The sequence below is a fragment of the Phyllopteryx taeniolatus genome, chromosome 8, assembly GCF_024500385.1.
Source record: "Phyllopteryx taeniolatus isolate TA_2022b chromosome 8, UOR_Ptae_1.2, whole genome shotgun sequence".
NCBI lineage: Eukaryota > Metazoa > Chordata > Actinopteri > Syngnathiformes > Syngnathidae > Phyllopteryx > Phyllopteryx taeniolatus.
The window spans coordinates 9659274-9684516 of record NC_084509.1 but is presented as its reverse complement, the minus strand read 5'-3'; the positions used below and the strand labels follow the sequence as shown (position 1 = coordinate 9684516).

At 42.5% G+C, this 25243-nt stretch overlaps 1 protein-coding gene across 3 annotated transcripts in view; it reads left to right on the top strand.

Annotated features, from left to right (window-relative positions):
- Nucleotides 1-25243, top strand: part of esamb (endothelial cell adhesion molecule b) — an 86726-nt gene that overhangs the window by 38211 nt on the left and 23272 nt on the right. Inside the window, exon 2 of one of the 3 annotated variants that reach the window (XM_061781180.1) lies at nucleotides 6700-6936. The exons of the other annotated variants lie outside the window; for them this stretch is intronic. The gene's annotated coding sequence lies outside the window, so the exon portion shown is untranslated. The remainder of the gene's footprint in view (nucleotides 1-6699; nucleotides 6937-25243) is intronic. 3 annotated transcript variants of the gene reach the window in all.

Genomic DNA, 25243 nt, shown 5'->3' with positions numbered 1-25243 from the left:
AGTCTTGAGAGAAGCTGTCACCTCACGAAAAAAACCACAATGCGGCAGAATCATTTCCATTCCCCTGAAGAAAAAAAAGCAAACGGGAGACCTGAAGATTTTGTCAGATTTGGTTCCCGCTCCCCCCACCCTCATGTACCTAGTTCTGAAGTCTCGAACACTCTCGTGCTCAGTGTTAAAATGGCTGCTTCAGGAAGTCGGATACCGTAATCTATTATACACCCACATCAGCCACACCCACATATGTTCTTAAGAAGAAGTTGATCTCTTACTGTCTCTTTGTCACTGTGCATGGAATTAGCATTGGCTTAGACTAATGTTCATTATCCCTCCTTGACTTGACATGTGTCTGTCATTGTCAGAGCATCTGATGGCAGAAACCATTAGTACAATGGGTCTCCTTTAGTACAATGGTTCTGCTGACTCATTGCACTTGGGATGGTTATCATCGAATGGTTGGCTCAAATCAGGAGACACGTTCTAGATAAGCAGTCCTGGCTCAGCTATCCTTACACAACCATCTTGATGGCACACAACCATGCCCCAAGCGTCATCTTTTTCAGATCAACTTCTTGTGTCATCCTTCATCAGGGAATGGAGCCTTGACTGGAGTTCCCCAGGATGGGAGAGTGTCACATGTATCACACAAATAAATGCCAGCCACAGTCACTCGCTCTCCCTGAACAGTGGATCACTTCGTGTAATCGAAACTTCCACTAGTCTTGTGCCTGGCATAATCATCACTTTTGCGTGAGCTGGATTTGGTACTACTTTGAAAACTGAGGTTAGAAGTGCTGCCTATATTTGTTCAGGTTTGCTTGTCTTGGATTCTGGTTTTCTACCTTTGTGTGTCCACTTTAAATTCAGTTTTAGGTGTTTAAAATAATAACTGTTACCAACCAGAACAAAAAAATTGTTATTAGTACACCAGCCGGCACGGTGGCCGACTGGTTAGAGCTTAAGCCTCACAGTTCTGAGGACCCGGGTTCAATCCCTGGCCCCGCCTGTGTGGAGTTTGCATGTTCTCCCCGTGCCTGCGTGGGTTTTCTCCGGGCACTCCGGTTTCCTCCCACATCCCAAAAACATGCATGAATTGGAGACTCTAAATTGCCCGTAGGCATGACTGTGAGTGCGAATGGTTGTTTGTTTCTATGTGCCCTGCGATTGGCTGGCAACCAGTTCAGGGTGTACCCCGCCTCCTCCCCGATGACAGCTGGGATAGGCTCCAGCACGCCCGCGACCCTAGTGAGGAGAAGCGGCTCAGAAAATGGATGGAAAATGGATAGTCCACCAGCTCTGTGCGCCTCTGCAGCAGTTCCCCGCCATCGCACGCAGCCCGTGTGACATTTAGCGGCGAGTGGGAGCCGCACACATCTGTTACGCACGCTCACAAGTCACGGGCATGATTAATATGGAGCAGCGATTTGCACAGGTAATGCCGCTCTCGCTTTGCTTCCCTGTTGTACATTAGCCAGCTAATGTGACGCTTTATTGATCCCAGTAGGGAATATGTTCTTTTGGCAGCGAGGTCTAAGTGCAGGGTCAGGAGGAGCAGGAGCGGTCCGGCAGCGAGCTGCTTGAGCATTCCGTGTGGTACTGAAGGATGCTTGGAGTCACCGTCTGTGCTTGAAGGGCGCTCGGCGATATGATATTGGCGATCGCTGCTCCAGCCGCAATAATGCAACATCAGCATTTTTCCACGTGTAGCAGTGACATTGTGAGTTTTGAGTTCGTGTAAAAGTGCATGTGGAGATCTGGACATCAACAAAGAAAACTGCCAAATTCGAATTCTGTCAAGGTCCAATGATAACCTGAATAATGTCCAATTTGGGACATTTATATATATATATATATATATATATGTATATGTATGTAACTAATAAGAATGATTCGTGGCTAATGTGTTGTCTTGTGCTAGCTTAAAAAACATCAGGGATTGGCCTTCAAAAGTTATCAGTCTCATCAGAAAAAACATGCAGGTAAGGTATTCTTCAGTTATCATTTCAATTTAGCCTTTTTTGTTATTCGCTTCACAATGTTAGCAAAGAGATGGGAACGTGTGGTGCTCAGTATGAGGACTGTTCAAGTTAATGGAGGAAAACCATTTTGTGTGCAGACATTTTTTTTTGGACCAAAATGGGTATTGTATATAATTGAGAGTAAAAATAGATTTTTACTATTGCACTTAAGCATATTTCAGTCTGTACCTTTTTACTTTTACTTAAGTATCAATACTTCTTTTACAGGCTTTTTTATACAAGTATCTGTACATCTACTTAAGTGCAGCGTGTGAGCGCTTTTCCCACCACTGGTAGAGAGAAATCTTCTTTACCTAATTTTTATTGGCTTTAATCAAATTTTAGACACTTCCATCCTTTCCGCTCAGGAAAATATAGACGGAAGTATGCTGAATGTGCATTTAAGGACACTGCCTTCAATTTGCTAAGGCATTTGGCTAGCACTAGAATTCTGTCACTGTCAGAAAGCACAATGTCAGCATGGACACAGTCGGGTTCTGCTACAGATGCTTTCTCTTGCCTGAGTTTGTCAGTAAGTGTCAAGTAAGTGTTCCAAGCCGAACTGTTCAGTAAATGGTATGATTCAGATCGATACATCCTGATCTGGTGTACTATTGCACGGCAGGGTGTCGGCTTGATGGCAGAAGCATGAAATAGGGTCAAAGACTCCTAATGACTTAAACAGAGCCAAGCAATGTGGCATTCAGACATTATCTGTAAACAAAGCCACAAAGGTCATAACCTCCTGTTATAATACTACTATACTAATCTGATCAGTAACCCAACAAATGCATGCTGAAAAGTGGTTCGGTTTGGGTTGGATATTTTGGGCCCCTCTACACTGCAACCTCCAACAATGTGTACTGAACTGAACGCAATTGCTTGGTGGAAGCAAAGCTTAAGAATTGGTGAGGAACTGTGAGCTACCAAATCTATTGTTTGGGATTCATACAAGAGCGTTGAATATTGAATTATTCATGCATACATGGATTGCATGTCTTGAATGCCATCAAGGGTCTCTTGACTGCCCCTCCCGATTGTGAGCGACTCAATTTCCTTGATCAGGTGAGCTGCCATCGTGCTGGATAACAGTGTCTTTAGGGCAGTCTTTTTTTTTTTTTTCTTTTTAACCAGTGACCCAATTTGAAGCAGGCGAGACATCTCCTCTGTCTCTGGCAGTGTGTGTTCACCTTGAGTGAGAGCTGTTACCACAAGACGTGGCATGAGGCAAAAAGAGCTGAAGGGGAAGAAAATTGAAGTGTAGCGGTGTGTGCGAGCCGACTGGTTTACACTCTCGACTTTTTATTTTGGTCTCCAACATAGTTAACACATGCTCCAGAGCACTCAGTTTGTTAACCAGACACCTCACTTGACTCAGTAGGGTTAGCGGCGGGGGCTGGGGGGGCACTTGGGTATATTAGGCTTCCAGTTCCAGGGAGTAAAAGCTCTTAAGGGCAGCAGATCTTTGATGTTCATCAAAAGCCTCCGATGCATTCCTGAGTGGCTGCTTGCACTCCAGAATGAAGGTGAAAGAAGAGTCAGAAGGGTTTACGATGAGTATGATGGACAGCAATCTTCCCCTTTTGGCTTTTCTGGATGAGTTATGATAGTTTCTTTACTGAAGTCTCGAGGTTAGCCTTTTTGTTGTTGCAGAATTAGTAAGATGACAATGTCTTCCTGTTAATAAGATGAGAAATGCTTTTTGGCAAGGCATCCAACTTCTGTAAAAACATTGGAGTGAGATTTGACACAAGTTGGGTGTTGTGCAATTGTTCAAATGCCAAATATATGTATTTTTGTCTTTGCAATTAATAAGAAATTGTTGTTCAACTACAGAACACAGGGCCTTGTATCAATGAAAAAGCCTATGATATACTATAATTTCACTGATCTGGTTCTAAGTACACTGCTGTCCTATTATGGGCATGCCCTTTGCTACTCTAGAGCATCATGAAACTCATCTCGTCATTCAAAACGACACTTTCTGGACAGATTTGATTAAAAAAATAGAAAAGAACTTTATGGACCACTCTGTGAAGGTCTAACAATCCAAGTTTGGATCTGAACACCTTTGATACACTCCAGGATCCAGACTTTTTAACAAAATGAGAAAGTTGATTTTGTGTAAACCTGCCAAACTAAACCAAATTTCATCATGTTAATTGATAAAATTACATGTTGTTCAAGGATGCAAAATATTGCTGTAAAATTGTCAGAAATGTTCACATTCATCTAGGCTTGTAACAATAGCCAGTTTCACACTGCATTTCCAGAATATTGTCACATAAGAGGTGCAACCGTAGAGCCGCGATTTTTTTGCCTGTGCCTTTCAAACAACACTCACAGAAGCGGGAAATTGACCATGCAGGTTGCTCCATTACGGTAATTTTAAACCTTCAACCAACTGCTACTTTAACACACACAGAGCAGCAACACATATAAACCGAGTATATAACAATACTCATAGGCATACAATATATTCTCTCTGCTCTGTGAAAACAACAACTATTACTGGAGCTTAGTCTTGCTGTTAATTACACTGAATTTCTACCAGCAGACCTCAGTGCATTATGTGGCACAATGTGGTACTACACTGAAGACGTGCAATTCCAAATTTGGACTGCCTGCGTACTCTAAAAACCCATAGGAAATGATGGCTTAAAATTCTGTGAATAGCGAACATTATAATTTATAATCGCAAATTTAGGAACCTGATTTTGACGTGAATGCATCGATTAACACGGTTTTCAGTAAATGTCATTTCTCTACTGTCAGTCATCTGCTAAAAAACAACAACATTACATCACATTATCCAAGGTTGTTGCCACTTGATTCACTAAAACAATGTAGGGGCTGTCTGTGATCTTGTTTTTGTTTTCTTGCTCATCTTCAAAACTGAATGAGAGAGAATGAGGTGTAATGTAAAAAAAAAAAAAAAAAAAAAAAAGTCACAAATTGGACATTATTTAGGTTATCATTGGACCTTGACAGAATTCTAATTTGGCAGTTTTCTTTGTTGTTGTCCAGATCTCCACATGCACTTTTACGCGAACTCAAAACTCACAATGTCACTGCTACATGTGAAAAAATGCTGATGTTGCATTATTGCGGCTGGAGCAGCGATCGCCAATATCATATCGCCGAGCGCCCTTCAAGCACAGACGGTGACTCCAAGCATCCTTCAGTACCACACGGAATGCTCAAGCAGCTCGCTGCCGGGCCGCTCCTGCTCCTCCTGACCCTGCACTTAGACCTCGCTGCCAAAAGAACATATTCCCTACTGGGATCAATAAAACGTCACATTAGCTGGCTAATGTACAACAGGGAAGCAAAGCGAGAGCGGCATTACCTGTGCAAATCGCTGCTCCATATTAATCATGCCCGTGACTTGTGAGCGTGCGTAACAGATTGAGTGCGGCTCCCACTCGCCGCTAAATGTCACACGGGCTGCGTGCGATGGCGGGGAACTGCTGCAGAGGCGCACAGAGCTGGTGGACTAATAACCACTTTTATTCAAATGCCATTTAAGGTTACATATGAAATTTTTTTTACTTTTGTGCCAAATATGTCATACTTGGTGGAACAAAAACAGCGCTGTAAATTGGATTTTCAGTTCTATACTGACAAGTACCTGGCCGGAAAAGCATTAGTAATTGTGCTACTATAGATAGAAGGATACATAGATCTGATGCTCACGCATAGCTTCATATACAGTGTTCCCTCGCTATATTGCGGTTCACCTATTGCAGATTCAGTTCATTACATTGATTTTTTTTTTTATCATATTCATATCGCACACAATTTGCCATATCGTAGACAGACTGTAACAATTCTTACAGGCAAATATTCGTTATTCTCTTCAAAGAACGACTAATATTACTACAGCTTACTGAGTGACTGTAGTTGTGGAACTCTTCGTTTGTATTATATTGCTACATGGTGGCTGGAACAATGGCATTTCCATTCATTTCATTGGGGAAAGAATCCATCCATCCATTTTCTGAGCCGCTTCTCCTCACTAGGGTCGCGGGCGTGCTGGAGCCTATCCCAAGTATCATCGGGGCAGGAGGCGGGGTACACCCCGAATCGCAGGGCACATACAAACAAACAACCATTCGCACTCACATTCACACCTACGGACAATTTAGAGTCTCCGATTTATGCTTGTTTTGGGGATGTGGGAGGAAACCGGAGTGCCCGGAGAAAACCCACGCAGGAGAGTGAGAACATGCAAACTCCACACAGGCGGGGCTGGGGATTGAACCCGGTTCCTCAGAACTATGAGGCTGACGCTCTAACCAGTCGTCCACCGTGCCGCCTGGGCTAAAGAATATTTGAGATAAACGTTTTGAGCTCCAAGTGTCAACATGGAAGGAATTCAACTCATAAAACAAGACACCACTGTAACCTTTTCATGGCACTGACTCCAATTCTTCTCCAGGTAATCCGGCTTCCTCCCACATTCCCAAAACATGTTAGGTTCATCAAAGACTCTATGCTGCCATTCCTTGTGAATGTCCTTAATTAATTAGTGTGAATAGCCGTTTGTCTATATGCACCCGCAATGGAATAGGCTCCAGCTCACCCACGACCCTAATTAGGATAAGCGGTATAGAAAATGGCTAAATAGGGTCTTACTCCTATCATCATAACAGTTTTGCTGGACTTTTATCTTTAAAAGGACTCAAGTTTCCCCCCACGGTGTGCATGATTGGCTGAAGACGATGAAAAGAAACCACATCCAGATAAGTCAGCTGCGTTTTATGTAACTTTCTTCATCCGGGCTCCTCCTTTTCACTCATGATGTTTCTTTGCAATAGGAACGTATTAGGTCACAGAAGAGATGGATGGTGCGTGTGGTCCGACGTGGCTGCAAGCAGAAAATGCAATTCAGGAAAATGATCAACATATCATTAAGGTTAAGTGGGGGGGAAATATGTCACGTGTGTAAACTGGCCCTTAAATGTGTCCTTGCGCATAAGGAGTCCAGACATTTCCTCGCTATTTCTTGACCGTTGGCGCTCACCTTAAATTGAGACGACATATCATGGGAAATTGACTTCTCAGCGGCTTGTAAACAAGTAGTTGGGTCTCTGGAGTGCCTGCCCACACATCCAGTGTGAAATTAGAAACCGAGTAAATCTTAAGTTATCTGCCCAATTTTAGAAATGTGTCTGGGCGAGTCGTTTTGCACTTAGGCCTCACAGTTACGTAACAGTGGGGCTAATTTACAAAATAACCGCCCCGAGAGCAAGTTCCTCGGCCCACGACATGATCAGCTAGGCTGGGTGAAGATCCAGAGCCACTTTCAAGTTTAAAAGACTATAAGTCACTGTTATTAAGATACCGGGAAACTGTTTCAAATTGTTGAAAAAAAGGCATAATATGTTGCCGCTTTCCTTGTGGATGAACCAAGGAGGTCAGATTAGCCCCATCACTGCTTTGCCTGAGTCTCTTTGAAGATTTAAATTTTACTTTTTATTTTATAACCACATTTTCAACTTTACAGGTGTGTCGTTTAAAGCAGTATATCTAAAGACTCCTCTTTTTAAATCATCAACTTCTTTAACCCACTTGTGCTCTCTCTTTCTCTTCCTCCTGTCTTATTATGTGCTGAGAATTCCAGCCATCATGTCCTAAATACATGGTGAAATGACATGCTATTATTAGATATTTATTTTAAATATTGATTCTGCCGATGTAATGGCTGTTGTTAATTATGCATCGCTTAATTTCAGTGTGTAAGGTAAAGACAGAGGTTGAGATGCGTCGAAATGTGATCTGCAAAAGTAGTGCCCTGTAATGCGTACATGAGTCTTGTCGGCCACGTCGGAGTCAATTTGAGTGGAAATGCAACGAATGTCAGGTACATTATGTTAAAATGGAAAAAAAGTGTTAAAATTTGTTTTATATGCTTGTATATATTTCTGAAAAGCTCATAGATGTATGAAAGAACTCCTAAATGAATGCATGAGGGATTAAATCCATTTTTTTAATCCATACGCAATCCATCTTTTTTTTTAAAAAATATTTATTTTGCGCCATTATTGGAGGTCTCTGGCACTAATGGATTTTTAGCCATAAAGAATTAACAAGGTGTAGTAGCCTTTTTTGCCCATTTTCATCGGATTCAAATGATAAACTGTATTGGTGAGCATGAGGAACATACAGTATTTAAATATATTAATGCAACATGGGGAGTGCATATGGTCAGACATACCAGAGAACGTAGAAGAATGTAGAATTCCAACAGAGACGTAAAAGACATTGAGGAGAGATGCCTTGCCAAAAGATACCAATCAAAAGTTCAATAACATCCGCTACCAATAACTAATACTGTACATACTAGAAGTCTAACTGTATGCCAAAATTCATGGTTTGGTTATGTACCTTGGTTTTAAGGTCAATGTTCAGTTCACATTGGGGACTGTAAGGGAATCAAATGCAAATGTTCTTATTTTTTTATGTGAACAGGAACTGATTTAAAATGAAACAAAATCGCACCCCGTTAGAATTGTGTTTAAATGCAGGCACGTTTGTGTGAAATAGTTCAAATATGTTACCAAGTTTGAGTCAGTGTTAAAAGCATGTTGCTAGGCATGACATCCACTTGCCAAAGGCTGAGCTGCGCTGTATTTGTTTATATTGTGGACGTGTGGCTAGAGTGCGAGGTAGTTACACTTCCTATCACTTACCTAATAAACAACTCACAAAAAGTTCAGGATATTAGGATTTGAGATAAAACTTCAAAGACCCCTAATGATGACGACAAACAATGGACTTCGTTTTCCCTTGCCCGGACGCGGGCCACCGGGGCTCCCCACTGGAGCCAGGCCTGGTGGTGGGGCTCGAAGGCGAGCGCCTGGTGGCCGGGCCTGCACCCATGGGGCCCGGCCGGGCACAGCCCGAAAGGGTAACGTGGGTCCCCTTCCCATGGGCTCACCACCTGTGGGAGGGGCCATAGGGGTCGGGTGCAGTGTGAGCTGGGCGGTGGCCGAAGGCGGGGACCTTGGCGATCCGATCCCCGGCTACAGAAGCTGGCTCTAGGGACGTGGAATGTCACCTCTCTGGCAGGGAAGGAGCCCGAGCTGGTGTGTGAGGTCGAGAAGTTCCGACTCGATATAGTCGGACTCGCCTCCACACACACCTTGGGCTCTGGTACCAGTCCTCTCGAGAGGGGTTGGACTCTCTTCCACTCTGGAGTTGCCCATGGTGAGAGGCGCCGAGCAGGTGTGGGTATACTTATTGCCCCCCGGCTCGGCGCCTGTACGTTGGGGTTCACCCCGGTGGACGAGAGGGTAGCCTCCCTCCGCCTTCGGGTGGGGGGACGGGTCCTGACTGTTATTTGTGCCTATGCACCAAACAGCAGTTCAGAGTACCCACCCTTTTTGGAGTCCTTGGAGGGGGTGCTGGAGAGCGCTCCCGCTGGGGACTCCATTGTTCTGTTGGGGGACTTCAATGCTCACGTGGGCAATGACAGTGAGACCTGGAAGGGCGCGATTGGGAGGAACGGATCAGAACCCGAGCGGTGTTCTGTTATTGGACTTCTGTGCTCGTCACGGATTGTCCATAACGAACACCATGTTCAAGCATAAGGGTGTCCACACGTGCACTTGGCACCAGGACACCCTAGGTCGCAGTTTGATGATCGACTTTGTGGTCGTGTCATCGGACTTGCGGCCGCATGTCTTGGACACTCGGATGAAGAGAGGGGCGGAGCTGTCAACTGATCACCACCTGGTGGTGAGTTGGCTCCGATGGTGGGGGAAGATGCCGGTCCGACGTGGCAGGCCCAAACGTATTGTGAGGGTCTGCTGGGAACGTCTGGCAGAATCCCCTGTCAGAAGGAGTTTCAACTCCCACCTCCGACAGAACTTTGCTCATGTTCCGGGGGAGGCGGGGGACATCGAGTCCGAGTGGACCGTGTTCCGCGCCTCCATTGCTGAGGCGGCCGACCGGAGCTGTGGCCGTAAGGTGGTCGGTGCCTGTCGTGGCGGCAATCCCCGAACCCGTTGGTGGACACCAACGGTGAGGGATGCCGTCAAGCTGAAGAAGGAGTCCTATCGGGCCTTTTTGGCCTGTGGGACTCCTGAGGCATCTGATGGGTACCGGCTGGCCAAGCGGAATGCAGCTCTGGTGGTCGCTGAAGCAAAAAACCGGGCATGGGAGGAGTTCAGTGAGGCCATGGAGAAAGACTTCCGGACGGCTTCGAGGAAATTCTGGTCCACCATCCGATGTCTCAGGAGAGGAAAGCAGTGCACCACCAACACTGTGTATAGTGGGGATGGGGCGCTGCTGACCTCGACTCGGGACGTTGTGAGTCGGTGGGGAGAATACTTCGAAGACCTCCTCAATTCCACCGACACGCCTTCCCATGGGGAAGCAGAGTGTGGGTTCTCTGAGGCGGGCTCTCCTATCTCTGGGTTTGAGGTCACCGAGGTAGTTAAAAAGCTCCTCGGTGGCAGGGCCCCGGGGGTGGATGAGATTCGCCCGGAGTTCCTAAAGGCTCTGGATGTTGTGGGGCTGTCCTGGTTGACACGCCTCTGCAACATCGCGTGGACATCGGGGACAGTGCCTCTGGATTGGCAGACTGGGATGGTGGTCCCAACTACAACTAACCGGAGGGTGTGTTCCAACTACAGGGGGATCACACTGCTCAGCCTCCCTGGTAAGGTCTATTCAGGGGTGCTGGAGAGGAGGGTCCGTCGGGAAGTCGAATCTCAGATTCAGGAGGAGCAGTGTGGTTTTCGTCCTGGCCGTGGAACAGTGGACCAGCTCTACACCCTCGGCAGGGTCCTCGAGGGTGCATGGGAGTTCGCCCAACCAGTCTACATGTGTTTTGTGGACTTGGAGAAGGCGTTCGACCGTGTCCCTCGGGGAGTCCTGTGGAGAGTGCTTCGGGAGTATGGGGTACCGAACCCCCTGTACGACCGGAGTCAGAGTTTGGTCCGCATATCCGGCAGTAAGTCGGACTTATTCCCGGTGAGGGTTGGACTCCGCCAAGGCTGCCCTTTGTCGCCGATTCTGTTCATAACTTTTATGGACAGAATTTCTAGGCGCAGCCGAGGCGTAGAGGGGGTCCGGTTTGGTGGCCTCAGTATTGCATCTCTGCTTTTTCAGATGATGTGGTTCTGTTGGCTTCATCAAGCCGTGACCTCCAACTCTCATTGGAGCAGTTCGCAGCCGAGTGTGAAGCGGCTGGGATGAGAATCAGCACCTCCAAATCTGAGACCATGGTCCTCAGTCGGAAAAGGGTGGCATGCCATCTCCAGGTCGGGGATGAGATCCTGCCCCAAGTGGAGGAATTCAAGTATCTTGGGGTCTTGTTCACGAGTGAGGGAAGAATGGAACGGGAGATCGACAGGCGGATCGGTGCAGCGTCTGCAGTGATGCGGACTTTGTATCGGTCCGTTGTGGTAAAGAAAGAGCTAAGCCGAAAGGCGAAGCTCTCAATTTACCGGTCGATCTTCGTTCCTACCCTCACCTATGGTCATGAGCTGTGGGTCGTGACCGAAAGAACAAGATCCCGGATACAAGCAGCCGAAATGAGTTTCCTCCGCAGGGTGTCCGGGCTCTCCCTTAGAGATAGGGTGAGAAGCTTGGTCATCCGGGAGGATCTCAGAGTAGAGCCGCTGCTCCTCCGCATTGAGAGGAGCCAGATGAGGTGGCTGGGGCATCTGATTCGGATGCCTCCCGGACGCCTCCCTGGTGAGGTGTTCCGGGCACGTCCCACCGGGAGGAGACCCCGAGGACGACCCAGGACACGCTGGAGAGACTACATCCTTCGGCTGGCCTGGGAACGCCTCGGGATCCCCCCGGAAGAGCTGGATGAAGTGGCTGGGGAGAGGGAAGTCTGGGCGTCCCTGCTGAAGCTACTGCCCCCGCGACCCGACCCGGATAAGCGGTAGAGAATGGATGGATGGATAAAACTTCAGGATGATTAAATTAGAATTGGTATTTAAACACGCCTCTTCATCATGCTGTTCACATCATGAGACCAAGACAACGCTAATCAAAAGCACCAGGCCTTTGTGACTCTTCAAACAGGATGTTCTCGGAGGGAAGTGACATCAGCAAATATATAAAATATACATATATATTAAATATATTAAATATTTTTTTTAAACTCAGAAATCACATGTACGTATGTAGAGTAAGTATTCACAACCTTTGTCATGAAGCCCAAAATGGAGCTCAGGTGTATCCTGTTTCCAATGATCCTCACTGATGTTTCTACATCTTAATTGGACCCCTCTTTAGGTCAATTCAGTTGATGAAACAAAATTTGGAAAGGCATACACCTGTCTATATAAAGTCCCACAGATGACAGTGCATGTCAGAGCACAAACCAAACACGAAGTCAAATTAATTTTCTGTTTATTATGGGGTGCTGTGTGGAGAATTTTTAGGGGATTTATTTATTTTATTTATTAATTTAATGTGGAAATAATGAAGCGCTGTGAATACTTTCCAGATGGACTGTAAATATGAGGGTTGGGAATCACAGAGTAACTTGTGATATGTAGTTTAAAAAAAAACAAAAAACAGCAAAATAACCCCAGTCAGTTGTATTCTTGACTGTTTTGTGAGTCTCCTCTTGGTTGTTCAGATACGCTGTGTTAACAGGATACGATATATTGGCGATATTGATTATGTGTGGGCTATCTCTTTGATTTTTACATATTCCCCACAATCAACTTTGGGGCGGTAGATTATTTGATGCAGTAGGAGCAGATTAGAAACATCGTCCTGTGAGTTCCCTCTGATGAAGGCCCAGTGGAAATCTGAAATTAGATCACTCCAGTTGTTAATTACCAGTGGCAGTGCAATAAAGCCTCTGCATCGTCCCCCTGCAAGCAGCCAAGTGAAGGCGATGCGGCCGGTTCGTCGGGTGCGCCGTCATTATCCGCGGACTTGTCGGCGCCGAAGACACAGCAGCCGAGGAGCGCCGCGCCAATGCTTTATATATATCTCCTTCAAAGAAACGAGGTTCCTGGTTGTGGCTTAACATTGACGACCTATTTAAGTTCCAGTATCACCTTTCATCGCCTGCCTGAAAGTTGGTGAGGGAGGTCAATGTGGGAATAACGGACAGCTGGGATAAAGAGGCCGTTGGCAGCCGCTGGTTCGAATCGGGCTGACCAACTCTGTATCCAAATTTACTAGCACCAGTGTTGGGAGTACAGTACAGTGCTCTTAGTGCAGGATAGGGACTGAGACCTGCCGCTTATAATTGCCTATCTCAATAGTTTGAACCCTAAATTGGTACCTCGGTTTAGGAGTTTTTCGAGTTACGGGCCATCACTCGGAACCTTTTTTTTTTTTTGCTTCGGGTTGAAAGAAAAACTTTGGCTTATGACTCAAGTGACCTTTTTCTGACCATGGGTCCTAAGAAAGTGAAGGCTGAGAAGTGGATGTCTTTTCTGCCCTCCCTCAGCAAACCATGTGCAGTTTGGCAAATAGCAAACAGTTCTTCAAAGAAGAGGTCAAGTGTGCTTGCTTCAAGCGGTTTATTGTTTCTCCCAGCTGAAACTTACTGTAAAAATAAACATAAAGAATTGACCAAACCACAGAACTTTGTTTTATGAAATTCTGCTAGCTTAATGCTAACAGATAATGCAAAATACCGTAGACCCCTTGTGGCAAGGCGTGCATACTAAAAGAAGCAACACAATGTCCATTCAACCATGAAAGCATGATGCAAAAAATTACTTATCTTATTATTGTATGTTTTCATATTGTACAATACTATAGAGTGGTATTTTTCATATTTGAAAAATACGTTACAAAAATGTTGGGATTTTTTATGTAGGGGTGTCCCGATCCGATCTTTGAGATCAGTAATTGGTCCGATGGCAACAACAACAAAAATAGTATCGGATTGGATCGGACTGGATCTAAAAGCTCAGATTTTAGCACTCTTATGCAAGCAGTCCATTCCATGCTCAGCACTTTTATCCAGCAGCACATGGACGGTATGCAGAGCCCATGTGATCACAGCAACAGGTTGCTAAGGTGCTAACATAGTAGCAAGGAGTAAGAGTGAATGTTGCTTGCTTAAAGTCGTTTATTGACACTGCAGTTGAAGTTTACTGTAAAGTTAAACACACGAAACAAAATAATTACACCTATTGAATGTTCAAAATGTTTTTGTTTTTGTTTCTTTTTTTACAAAAATTGCTAACTCAGTGCTAACACATTGAATGAAAAACACCATTGACGAGCTAATGAAAATTAGCATTGAACTCTCTGCACTTGTAACTCTCAAAATAATGAATATTGGTACACAAATGCTATATAAACACATGCAAACAGGCAATATAATAATACTCTCTGGCATATATTCTTCAAACTCTGTGAAAAACATTATTCGGTGTGCTGGAGCCTATCCCACTAACTCCGGGCGAGAGGCGGGGTACACCCTGTACCGGTCGCCAGCCAATCACAGGTTTTGCATTTTCCAATATAATTTGTTTTTGTTTAGTTTTGACTTTTCTTTTTCAAATTCAGTTAGTTTTAATTAGTTTTTAGAGCAGGTTCGTTAGTTTTTATTTTTTCAAAAATGCTTTGTTTTAATTTTATTATTTTCAGTCAGTGACAATTTATTTGAAATTTCTTGTGACTGTTTTGAAACTACAAGTAATATATATTTATAGCTATAAAAACCAAATACTGTTTGTAAAGAGTACATAAGTTCCATGTAAATTAATCATTGTGTTTTTTGGCATTGTTGTCTGGTTCAAGACCATCGGTGTCCATCAATCAATTTTGTATACCGCTTATTGTCATTTGGGTCATGAGTGAGCTGGAGCTTATCTCATCTGACTTTGGGCAAGAGGCAGAGTACAACCTGGATTAGTTGTCAGCCAATTGCAGAGCCCTTATAGAAAAACAGCCATTCACATTCACACCTAAAATGATAAAAAATGATAAAGTTCTGCAGTTGTTTCAGTGACGCGAGATGGAGTGGTGTACCATACAGTTCAGAGACAGTGATATTTTCATGTCTAATGGTGTGAATGTGAGTGCGAATGGTTGTTTGTTTATGTGTGCCCTGCGATTGGCTGGTAACCAGTTCAGGGTGTACCCCGTCTCCTGCCCGATGATAGCTGGGATAGGCTCCAGCACTCCCGCGACCCTTGTGAGGATAAGCGGCTCAGAAAATGGATGGATGGATATCTTTCAAATGACGGTAATAAATAACAGAAGACATTTAAAAGTAGATTGCCCACCACTGACTTATTTTATAGTATGGAAGATCACGCATTAGATTCCCAAACTTGCACACTCCAGTAAAGTTGGGCTACAATAGCAGGCTTTGTTTTCCCACATAAACACCTACATCCCCAGTGTGTGCTATTTGCATGTGATCAAAGCATCAGCCCACTTTCCGCATGCTCTTCCTCAAAATCAACACACTTGCTGCTACCCGCCCTTCCCCAAAAGAACCCTCACCACCCCCCAACGCCCTCCGGCCCCCACCTTTCTCCCTATTCCCCATTTGTCTGTCTTGTGTTTCATGTTTGCATCAGCTCTGCGGGCATTGTGTTAAATGTGTTTGCTTGTCAAAAGGCGACCAGCATCAACTCACAAACACACAAGGACACACACACACACATAAGCATTACATGCCGCTGCTGCCACTTCTGCATCATCACGTTTGTAAATAAATATTACACCAAAGGTGAAGGACAAAGCACGGATAGGCCCGAGTGAATAATGTGAATATAACGAGGCGCTGGTGATGAAGATGGAGGCAATAATGTCTCAAATGACTTCATGTTGCTGCGCTATAAATAGTTGGTGTAAATAGTTGCACTTGTTATACAGAATTAATGCTCTATGACAAGAAATCTGCCGTATTCCCTCCAATAGATGTTGCGCCCCAATTACTTGCCGGCTGATTCATTAACTTAAGACAAACGCCTCCCTCAAAATAGGCACATCCCTTTTCCCCTTCTTAATAGACATTATTGTTCACACATGGACATGAAATAGTAAACTGCTGAGGCCATTTGAACTCAATTGCTAACCAAAACAGCAGTACTGTAGCACCGCCTGTTAAAAATGACTTCCTATTATTAAAGGCGACATCGTATGTTTAATTTTCTTAGTTCTTAACTTCGTCACTTAGTTTTTTATTTTATTTTATTTTTTTACATATTTTAAACATTCAGTAACATCCAAAATCATAATTTGATACAGTGGTTCTTTACCTTGTTAACTGAATAGGTTTGGGGCTCCGTTTTCAAATATTCTGTGTTGATAACACGTGCTTTGACCTTGACAAGAATGTGAACCTTATGAAACTTGGTTAAGAAATGAGCATACTCCTGTTTATTTTCAATATCCATGCGTTGCCCCCACCAATGCTATGACAAACGCCCACCGTAAGCATCGCTATGCCCTCGCAGCACACACACAATGAATGGGTTCGTTGACAGCGTGCTGCACCCTGCTAAGTGCAGTGTGAAAAGGTCTTCATGGACGAACGCACAGGTTACGAACCACTGCTCTGATACATTGAATCTTTTGAGTTACGAGCCATTGCCTGATGAATTCAATCCAAAATCTGAATTGAAATGAAGAGCAAGTTTTATTACACCCCCATGCAGCTCAAGTGAAGTGGAAAATGTGGCAATTAAGGTACCTTAATGCCCTCGCACATGGGCAAGAAGAGCCAAGTTGCTGAGCGTGAACAAGATAGTCAAATATAAAATGAGAACAGTCTCAAGGAGCAGACACTCACCCTGAAGTAACCCGCTTACTCCACTCACTCCAGTTCTTGACGTCACTCACTAGGCCATGCTCCTTAATGGCACAGAAAACATTAATACTACAGTGTGTGTACATGACTTTTAGCTTAATTACACTTTATAAAACCAAGTTTTGTTTTTTATTTAAAAATTTCCCATGTTATTTTCGAGTGGTATTTTTTACGTAATATGGCCAAAATCCCTGAACTGGTTGCCAGTCAATCGCAGGGCACATATAAACAAACAACCAGTCGCACTCACATTCACACCTACCGGCAATTTAGAGTCTTCAATTAGACTACCGTGCACTTTTTTGAGACGTGGGAGGAAACCCGAGTACCCAGAGAAAACCCATGTAGGCACAGGCAGAACATGCAAACTCAACACAGGCGAGCCCGGATTTGAACCCGGGTCCTCAGAACTGTGAGGCTGTTGTGCTAACCAGTCGCCTACCGTGCTGCTTTTGTGGAAATACAGTGTATTTATTTGGACGATGGACAGCAACTACCGGCACTTGAGTTGTGATGTCAGTCCTGTGATTGACAGGTGATCAGTCTGAGCTGTACCCTGCTTCTCGCCCTGAATAGTAGAGAGCAGTGATTCTCCAAGTAAGGTAGCTCGTCATACGTGAGCTTCCTCTACATGAAAAAAAATCACAGAATTAGATCATGAAACTGTGCATAATGTTATTGTGGCTTAAATTTTTCAGTTTAACTAGTACAGTACATTTAAGTACAGTTCAGTTTTCTTTAACTTTGTTTCGGTTCAAACATTTATTTAGATATAATTTGTATTTAAATTTAGTCTACAATACATTTCATTTTAACAATTTTTACGTACAGTTATTTCCCGATATTTTAGAGTGTTAATGTTCCAACTATGCGTAATGTTACATTAGGTTAGGAATATAACCTATGCCTTGTTTTGAGTATTATATAGGCCTACTATGCTACTGTTTAAATGTTGGTAATCATGGTGGTAATTTCGATTTATGTTGCACATGGACAAAAAATTTTGAGACCCACTTCTGTAGTGCATGGATGGATGTAAAGTGACTAAAATAATAGGAGTCATGTACAGTTGTTGATTAAAATATTATTATTATTATTATTATTATTATTATTTATGGAACATCAGATCTGACCCCAAGCTGTTACAGTGAAGCTAATACCATTTATATAATGTTGACTCTGTATGTGCGTGTTTGTTGAAATACTTGAGCACGCGTGAGAATGCTGCAAGTATTGTGTGCATGTGCGTGTGTTTGTGTGTGGTGTGTGTGTGTTTGTGGGTGGGGGGGGGGCGCAAGGAGAATCAATTTAAAACACAATCAAAAGTTAAGAGGGATTAAAACTAGTGTGCCGAGATAGTTGAAAATAGCTGCAGAGCTTATATTAATGTAATCCAATTTAAAGGAGCCTTCCCCAAATATTTATTATTGAGACGCCATCTGTTTTGAAGCCTGTAGGGTCAGTCCAACATGCCGTTTGACACCGAGCAGGCTATTTTGTTGTCCTACATTCCTCCTTCCTTCCTTCCTGTCTGTCAAAATCTTCCAGAATAACTGATTCGCTCTGTCGTCGACTTTGTTTGTTCTCCTTGGCAAATCTGGAGCGAGTTTGCAGTTCGGTAAAAGTGAAATTTTAAGGTCAAAATCATTTCTGTGCCGCTTTGGTGAAAGATTATAATAAGAGGAAAGGAATTGGATGCTTGAATAATGTATTATCCCGTTGTTTGTTTCTGCGTGACGTTGCCTTTACGGGGTTATCCGAAGACTTAGTTGAAACTTTCATGACATACTTTCACAAACAAAAGTCGCCTTCAAAAGACAAGAGGCAGCTTGTCTTAAAATAAAGAGACTGTGGAGATGTTACACCTTCTCATCACATGGTAGCTCGTGATCGACAGAAGAAGTTGTCGGAAACAAGCTAATCATTTTTTTCCCCCTTAGAAGTACAATTATTGCCTGGGTCCAACTGTCCCTTTTCCCAAACTGTCAACATTCCCACATGTGTTTGAGAGATTTTGTCATGGTGAGCTGAAACCAAGTTTTCAAGCTTGAACTTTTTGGCCATAATTCGAAAAGGTATGTTTGGCACAAACACAACATTGCTCGTCAAATAAGAACACCTCATTCTTTGGGACTGTTTTTCTTCAGCTGGAATTGGGGGCTTGCAAACGGTGGAGGGAATTATGAACAGTTCCAAATAGTAGTGTTAGAGTGTTGTCACAAAACCTTCAAGTCTCTGCAAGAAAACACAAAAATGTCATGAAAAGCCCACGAGAACATCTTAAATGTATTTATTTTTTGTTACTCAGAGGCATTTTAAATGATGCCAGGTGTGTGCTGACGCCCATTTAACATGAGCCTGAATGTGATTGGTGAATTCGGAATGCAGCCACATGCCCAGTTATAAGAGCGTGTGCACTCTTGTTCAACCACATTAACTGTTTTTTGTTTGTTTGTTTTTTTTACTTCCCTTCTTGTAAATATATTTTTCCAATTGAGTTGTATAGGTTATAGGTCACACTGATGGTGACATTTTTTTAAATGATTTGTGGTGGTCTAATTTTTTTGTATGACAAATACCTGACATTTGAACAGGGGTGTGTAGACTAACTTCTGTAAATCCCGCTTCACTTGACTTCACTTGTTAGCCTAGCTGACCATGTCATGGCTGTAGAAACTCAGTTTGGGGCTGGTTATTATGTAAATTAGCCCTATTGTTGTATAACGGTGCAGAACAGCTCGCTTACGAATGCAAAAAAATCAGGAATAGGTAGATAACTAGAGATTTTCTTGGTTGTTTCATTTCACACTTGCTAGATGGACAGTCATGTACAATTATTACAAAGTCATTTTTACATAGTTTATCCCTTCCAGGCTTGATGCAGCTCACTTGTTTAACATTCGTAACTGCCATACAAGTGGAAAATGAAGTTAAGAACTGTTAATATTAAATGATAAAAGCCATCCATCGTGTAGCTACCTATAGCATTGATGATGCATGACTGGGAGGGGTGTCTCCTCACATAAATTATTAAACGTTAGCCAGGTCAAAAACTGACATTGGGTACCGCTTTCCAATATTGCAGTGAGTTCATCGTAAAGGTAGCTCCCGTGTTGGCTGTGCATGTAAAATAGGGGCCAATGTGTGGATGTATGGATGGATATATGGAGAGACTTGCTCTGAGGCTCTTCTGTGGAGAAGGACTGACATGATAGGAGGAAGAGGAGGAGGATTGGAAGCAGAGATTACTGCATGAGATAGAGCAGGGGCGCTTAAAGAGGATCACTGTATCTTCACACAGGACTTTACATGGCTCCCTCAAGGCTTTTGACTGAGCCGCACACTTTTTATCCTTCGCTTCATCTCATACACGCACACACAAAGCGAGAGAGAGACACGCATACATGACACAATGCCATACCTTTTTATTTTGGAAACTAATAAGACCTGCACCCTGGTCTTTAAGCCATTTATTAGATCCTATCCGTGTTATCATGCTGTTTTAATGATGATGCGATTTTATCTCCTCATCAGCCCCCCTGTGGTAGCATAGAAATATGCTGCCCCCCTTGGACAAATTGTGGTATTACACCATGCTCCAATTGGAGTTTAGGGCAGTTTGAGACCTAACACAAAACCATTTATGAATGAATATACGGGGTCATTCCAGAATTGGAGGAAATTTAGTAATGTTTAGTAAGTTTTTTGTAATGTCCCCCCCCCCCCTCAAGAAAAACAGGTAATAATAACCATCATATAATTTTATTCATCCAGCTCAACCATCAATTGTACAAATTTTTATTTTTATTTTTTTTAGATTGTATTTGTCATATATATTTTGTTGTGTTGCAGGCAACACTGTTATAGATACTCAGGCACCTGCAAAACATGTTTCAAAAATATTACTGAATAAATTATTTATAATTAAAGTTACATTTGATTTACATACTAATTTTATTTTATTAATACCCCAATAGAGATAATAGGGTTGCAACTAACAGGGTGGTATATCAACGCTAATGATGATATTTTAGCTAAAGAGTACATGCTCGATGTGCTAGGTGCTATGCTAACTGTCAAGAACAACCTTAGCTCTGTATTAACAAAAGAAATACTTTGATGTTAATGTCATTTTCTGATAATGAGTAACAGCGTTGCGTTGGTTTGAGTAACATTCGATTACGACTGAAAACACTGACAAAATAAAAAAAGAAAATCCATGGGCACAGCAATTACTTTAATCCTGTAATTTCTCCTGAAGCATGTAGCACACTTATTTCTCTCTTTCTTTAGGTGGCTAAAAAGTTTTGGTAAAGGTTAGTAACAGGGTTGACTGTATGTTGAGTGACAATTTGAGAATATAATTGCTAGTATGAAAAATAAGTGATAAAACTAAGTTGTAACAATTACAAGGAAGATATATCATCAAAATCACACACCCCAAAAATATCATCTGAACCAAAATGCGTCGCAACAAATCTCATGTTGTCGCTCTCTTCTCCTATTGGTCACAAGAATGTAAACAGAAAAAAATATTGGTGTGTACGCCAGCACAAATAAACAACATGGAGAAAAAGTTGCATTTGCTGATAGCTTGCACCTTAAAAACAGCATTCACGTACATTATCTGGTTCGCATTGTGTTTGGAGATATGTCTGCTGCATGCGCCACATACACACATCTGCACACTAATTCCTAAGTGTAATTTGGCAGCTTGGTCATGAAGAGCTGCCTCTCCGAGTTAAAATACTATCGACATTGTCTTGGAGTCTAGCTTGGGCTTTGTAGTCTGACTCAACAACTAACTACTCCGTAACTCTGCCCCTAGTTATCGCGGCAACTAATGCTGTGCTCACGTGGGGACAGCCCCAAGGTAGAGGGGGCAAAGTGAGCACTGGCTCATTTGCATTAGACCACCCCCTCAAAACTGGCTAATAACAACAAGGGTGGAAAGCAGGTGTGTCAAACTCATTTTCATAGCAAGCCGCAACGTATGGGCCGTCCTATAAATGTGTACTCACCTCGTTGTATTATTACATTTACACAATTACCCCTGCATTTCGTTGTTATTATACATTTTAATGGAGGCATAGGTACCGAGACCTGCCATGAATAGGTAAAATCCGCAAATAATTGACACCCTCCCCTAATGAGGTTTGTAATTGCAAATAGATGCCACAAGATGGCGGCAAGCACTTGAACTGCAGGAGATTATAAAGTACCAATGCCATACATCTAGCATGTACACAATCATATGACCCTGTAATACATAAATGACAGCATTCAGTTTTTAAATTATTCAATACAAAAAAAAAACACCTTCACCTGAGGCTTGGCAATACAATTAGATAGCATACAAGCCTAAATAATATGCTAGCACAAACTGACGTGACATCATGATTGTGCTGCAAATATGTACACTGACACTTTACACATACCTGGAGTAACTCCCTTTAAAAACCAAAGATCAAGGCCGAAACCTTGGTGTACTGAGAGATTCCGACCAGACTTTCAACAATGACAAATACATTACTAAAATAACCTTCAACCATCTGAAGAACATATCCAGAGTGAAGGCTTGCATGTGCCAAGCAGACCAGGAGAAGCTCATGCATGCTTTTATCTCAAGTAGACCTGACTATTGTAATGGTCTTCTGACTGGACTCCCCCAAAAGAGCATTAAACAGCTGCAACTCATTCAGAATGCAGCAGCTCGGATTCTGACCAGAACAAAAAGGTCAGAACATATTACTCCAATTCTTAAGTCTCTACACTGGCTCCCAGTCAGTTTTAAAATAGATTTTAAAGTTCTACTACTGGTCTATAAATCACTAAATGGTTTAGGTCTTCAATACATGAAAGAAATGCTAATGGAATATAAACCCAGTAGGGCTCTGAGATCGACAGACTCAGGTCAAATAGTGGAGCACAGAGTCCAAAACATACATACATGGCGGAGCAGCATTTAGTTAGCTATTATGCTGCACACAAATGGAATAAGTTGCCAACAGAAGTGACGTCAGCCCCAAGTGTTAATCCTAAATCCTAGTTTAAAAACTCTTCTTTTTTTATTACTTATGAGCATTTCCACTTATAAATGATCTTTCTTGCACTGTACGCTGTATTAATTGTATTTTTTATTTTTCTCTTTGTTTTAAATATTTATAAGCTGTTTTTTTCTTTGTTTTTAAATGCTTTTAATCATGTAAAGCACATTGAATTACCTTGTGTATGAATTTTGCTATATAAATACATTTGGTTTGCTTTGCTTTGCTTTACACACACGGTATCAAATCATTACACTTACCTTTTGGTATTTACACACAAATAATAAATGTAAGGGAATAAAGGAAAATGGCAATGGCAAAGTAGACTATACAGCTATTAATACTGCAGTGGGAAAGAAACAGAAACATGCTTTCAGTTTTACTTTTGATTGTGCATGAGGTGCAATGCAAGGACTGCCAACAAAAAAGGACACCTCACATGCAGACAAGAAAAACACTATTAATTTTTTAAACCTTACAACAACACCAAGATTCCACCAGATTGCAACCTAGTAATATTTTTATTGTTTTGTCCTGAGAAACAGCAGATAGTATAGATGAACTTTTCAGGGAATATATAAAGATTGGTGCCCATTCAAAGAATCTGTGAATTTGCGAATGCCAAACTGTGAGTATGCATGTACTGTATATATTTTTAAGAACAAATTGAATTTAAAATCAGAGGTCATGGATAATAGTGACTACCAAATCTAAATACTATTGGTTGATTAATGTTGTGAAGGGATTTGGTGACAAACATGCTTCTGATAGCTATGAAAAGTCAAGAAAACTTTGTTTTACAGACTTGCTGCCAAAATGAAAACTGCAAATCCATTTAGCAAGAAACGTGAAGGAGACAGATTTTATTTGCTTCACAAAATAATGTGGAGGGCCGGATCTTGCCCCAGGGCCGTGAGTTTGACACATGAGATGTAAAGTGATGTGACGTGAATGCTCGCTAGTGCAGGTGTGCAAATTGCTTCTGCTCTGCTGTCAGAACCTAAGCACTTTGCCAGGAAATAAAATAACTTGCAGCTCTTTACTCTTAAATTTGGGAACCCTCTGCCCTAAACAATTGTGTACTTTGAAGAGAAGAATCCAATTAGCAGCAAGACATGAAGCATAACTTCCCCCTCGGGCAAAGTGGAAATTAGGACAATGTTTTATGGAAGCTTCATAGAATCCTATCTGAGTGGCGTTTATTGGCAGATTCCTCTTGAGCTGGAATTTCATCTCAGAGCGCCTCTGTCTGCTCTCATCCCAGATGGAGACAGCCGTGGATTAAGTCAAGATTTTCCTCCTTTTCATAAACAAGTGAATGACACTAAACCTGCTCAATGAAGCAGACAACAGAGTATTATCCCTCCCCCCTTTATCATCATCATCTTCATCATCACCATTATCATCATCATACCATCCGTCTTCAGCCCACCTGATCATCCGCCCTGATTGGTGCCCTGGCTGCACAATGTTGATTAATCAAGATGAAATATTGCATCATATCAGACCAGACCTCGGATTCCAGACGCCCTCATTCCGAAAACCTTTCCGGGGCTTTTTTTCCCCCCTCAATTTTGTTGTTGTTACGTAATGTTACAGCAGATCCAAGGCGGTTTATTGGTTAGCGCTAGCTGGTGCTGGAGATGAAATTTTAGCTGAAACAGGATTTGTGGAAGGGGGACGGTTTAAAAAAAGAAATGGAACACGGAAAAAAATGACAATTCCTCTGAACACCGAAGCTGCTCCACATTAAGAATGAAAAACGCCTGTAGGCAAAATGGCGGTGTAAGAGATGTCAATCTCAGGCATGGAATAGATGCTTGAATGTGACCTCAGCAAAGGCAGTATGGGAGGAATGTTTACATTTTTTAACACCTCACCTTACACATCACAGGTTTTTTCTTTCTTTCTTTGAGTACATCAAAAGCTGTTTCAATAATTCAGCCTTTACAAAGATTATAAATATATTGTGTTGAAATTTGATGAAACAACTACAATTACTCATTACAGTCAATAATCATCCCTTTAAAAAGAACAATAGGGACTATTTCATAAAGAGGGATATCTTGAACACACTCATTCATTTTTTAAAATCAAATCCACACCAAACCCAAAAAAATGCAATACTTTTGTTTTTGCTCCCATTTTTCTGAGTGAGCTGAACCCAAAGATTTAAGACTTTTTCTATGTGCAGAAAGGGCCTATTTCTCTCTAATATTGTTCACAAATCTGTCTAAATCTGTGTCAGTAAGCGCTTCTCCTTTACCAAGATAATCCATCCAACACACAGATGTGGCATACCAAGTTGATTATTGCTCAGGTGGGCCATAGGCTGCCCACAATAATAGGCCACTTTAAAATGTACAGTTTTATTGTACTGACCCTTTGCCTAATTAATCAATTATTTTAAA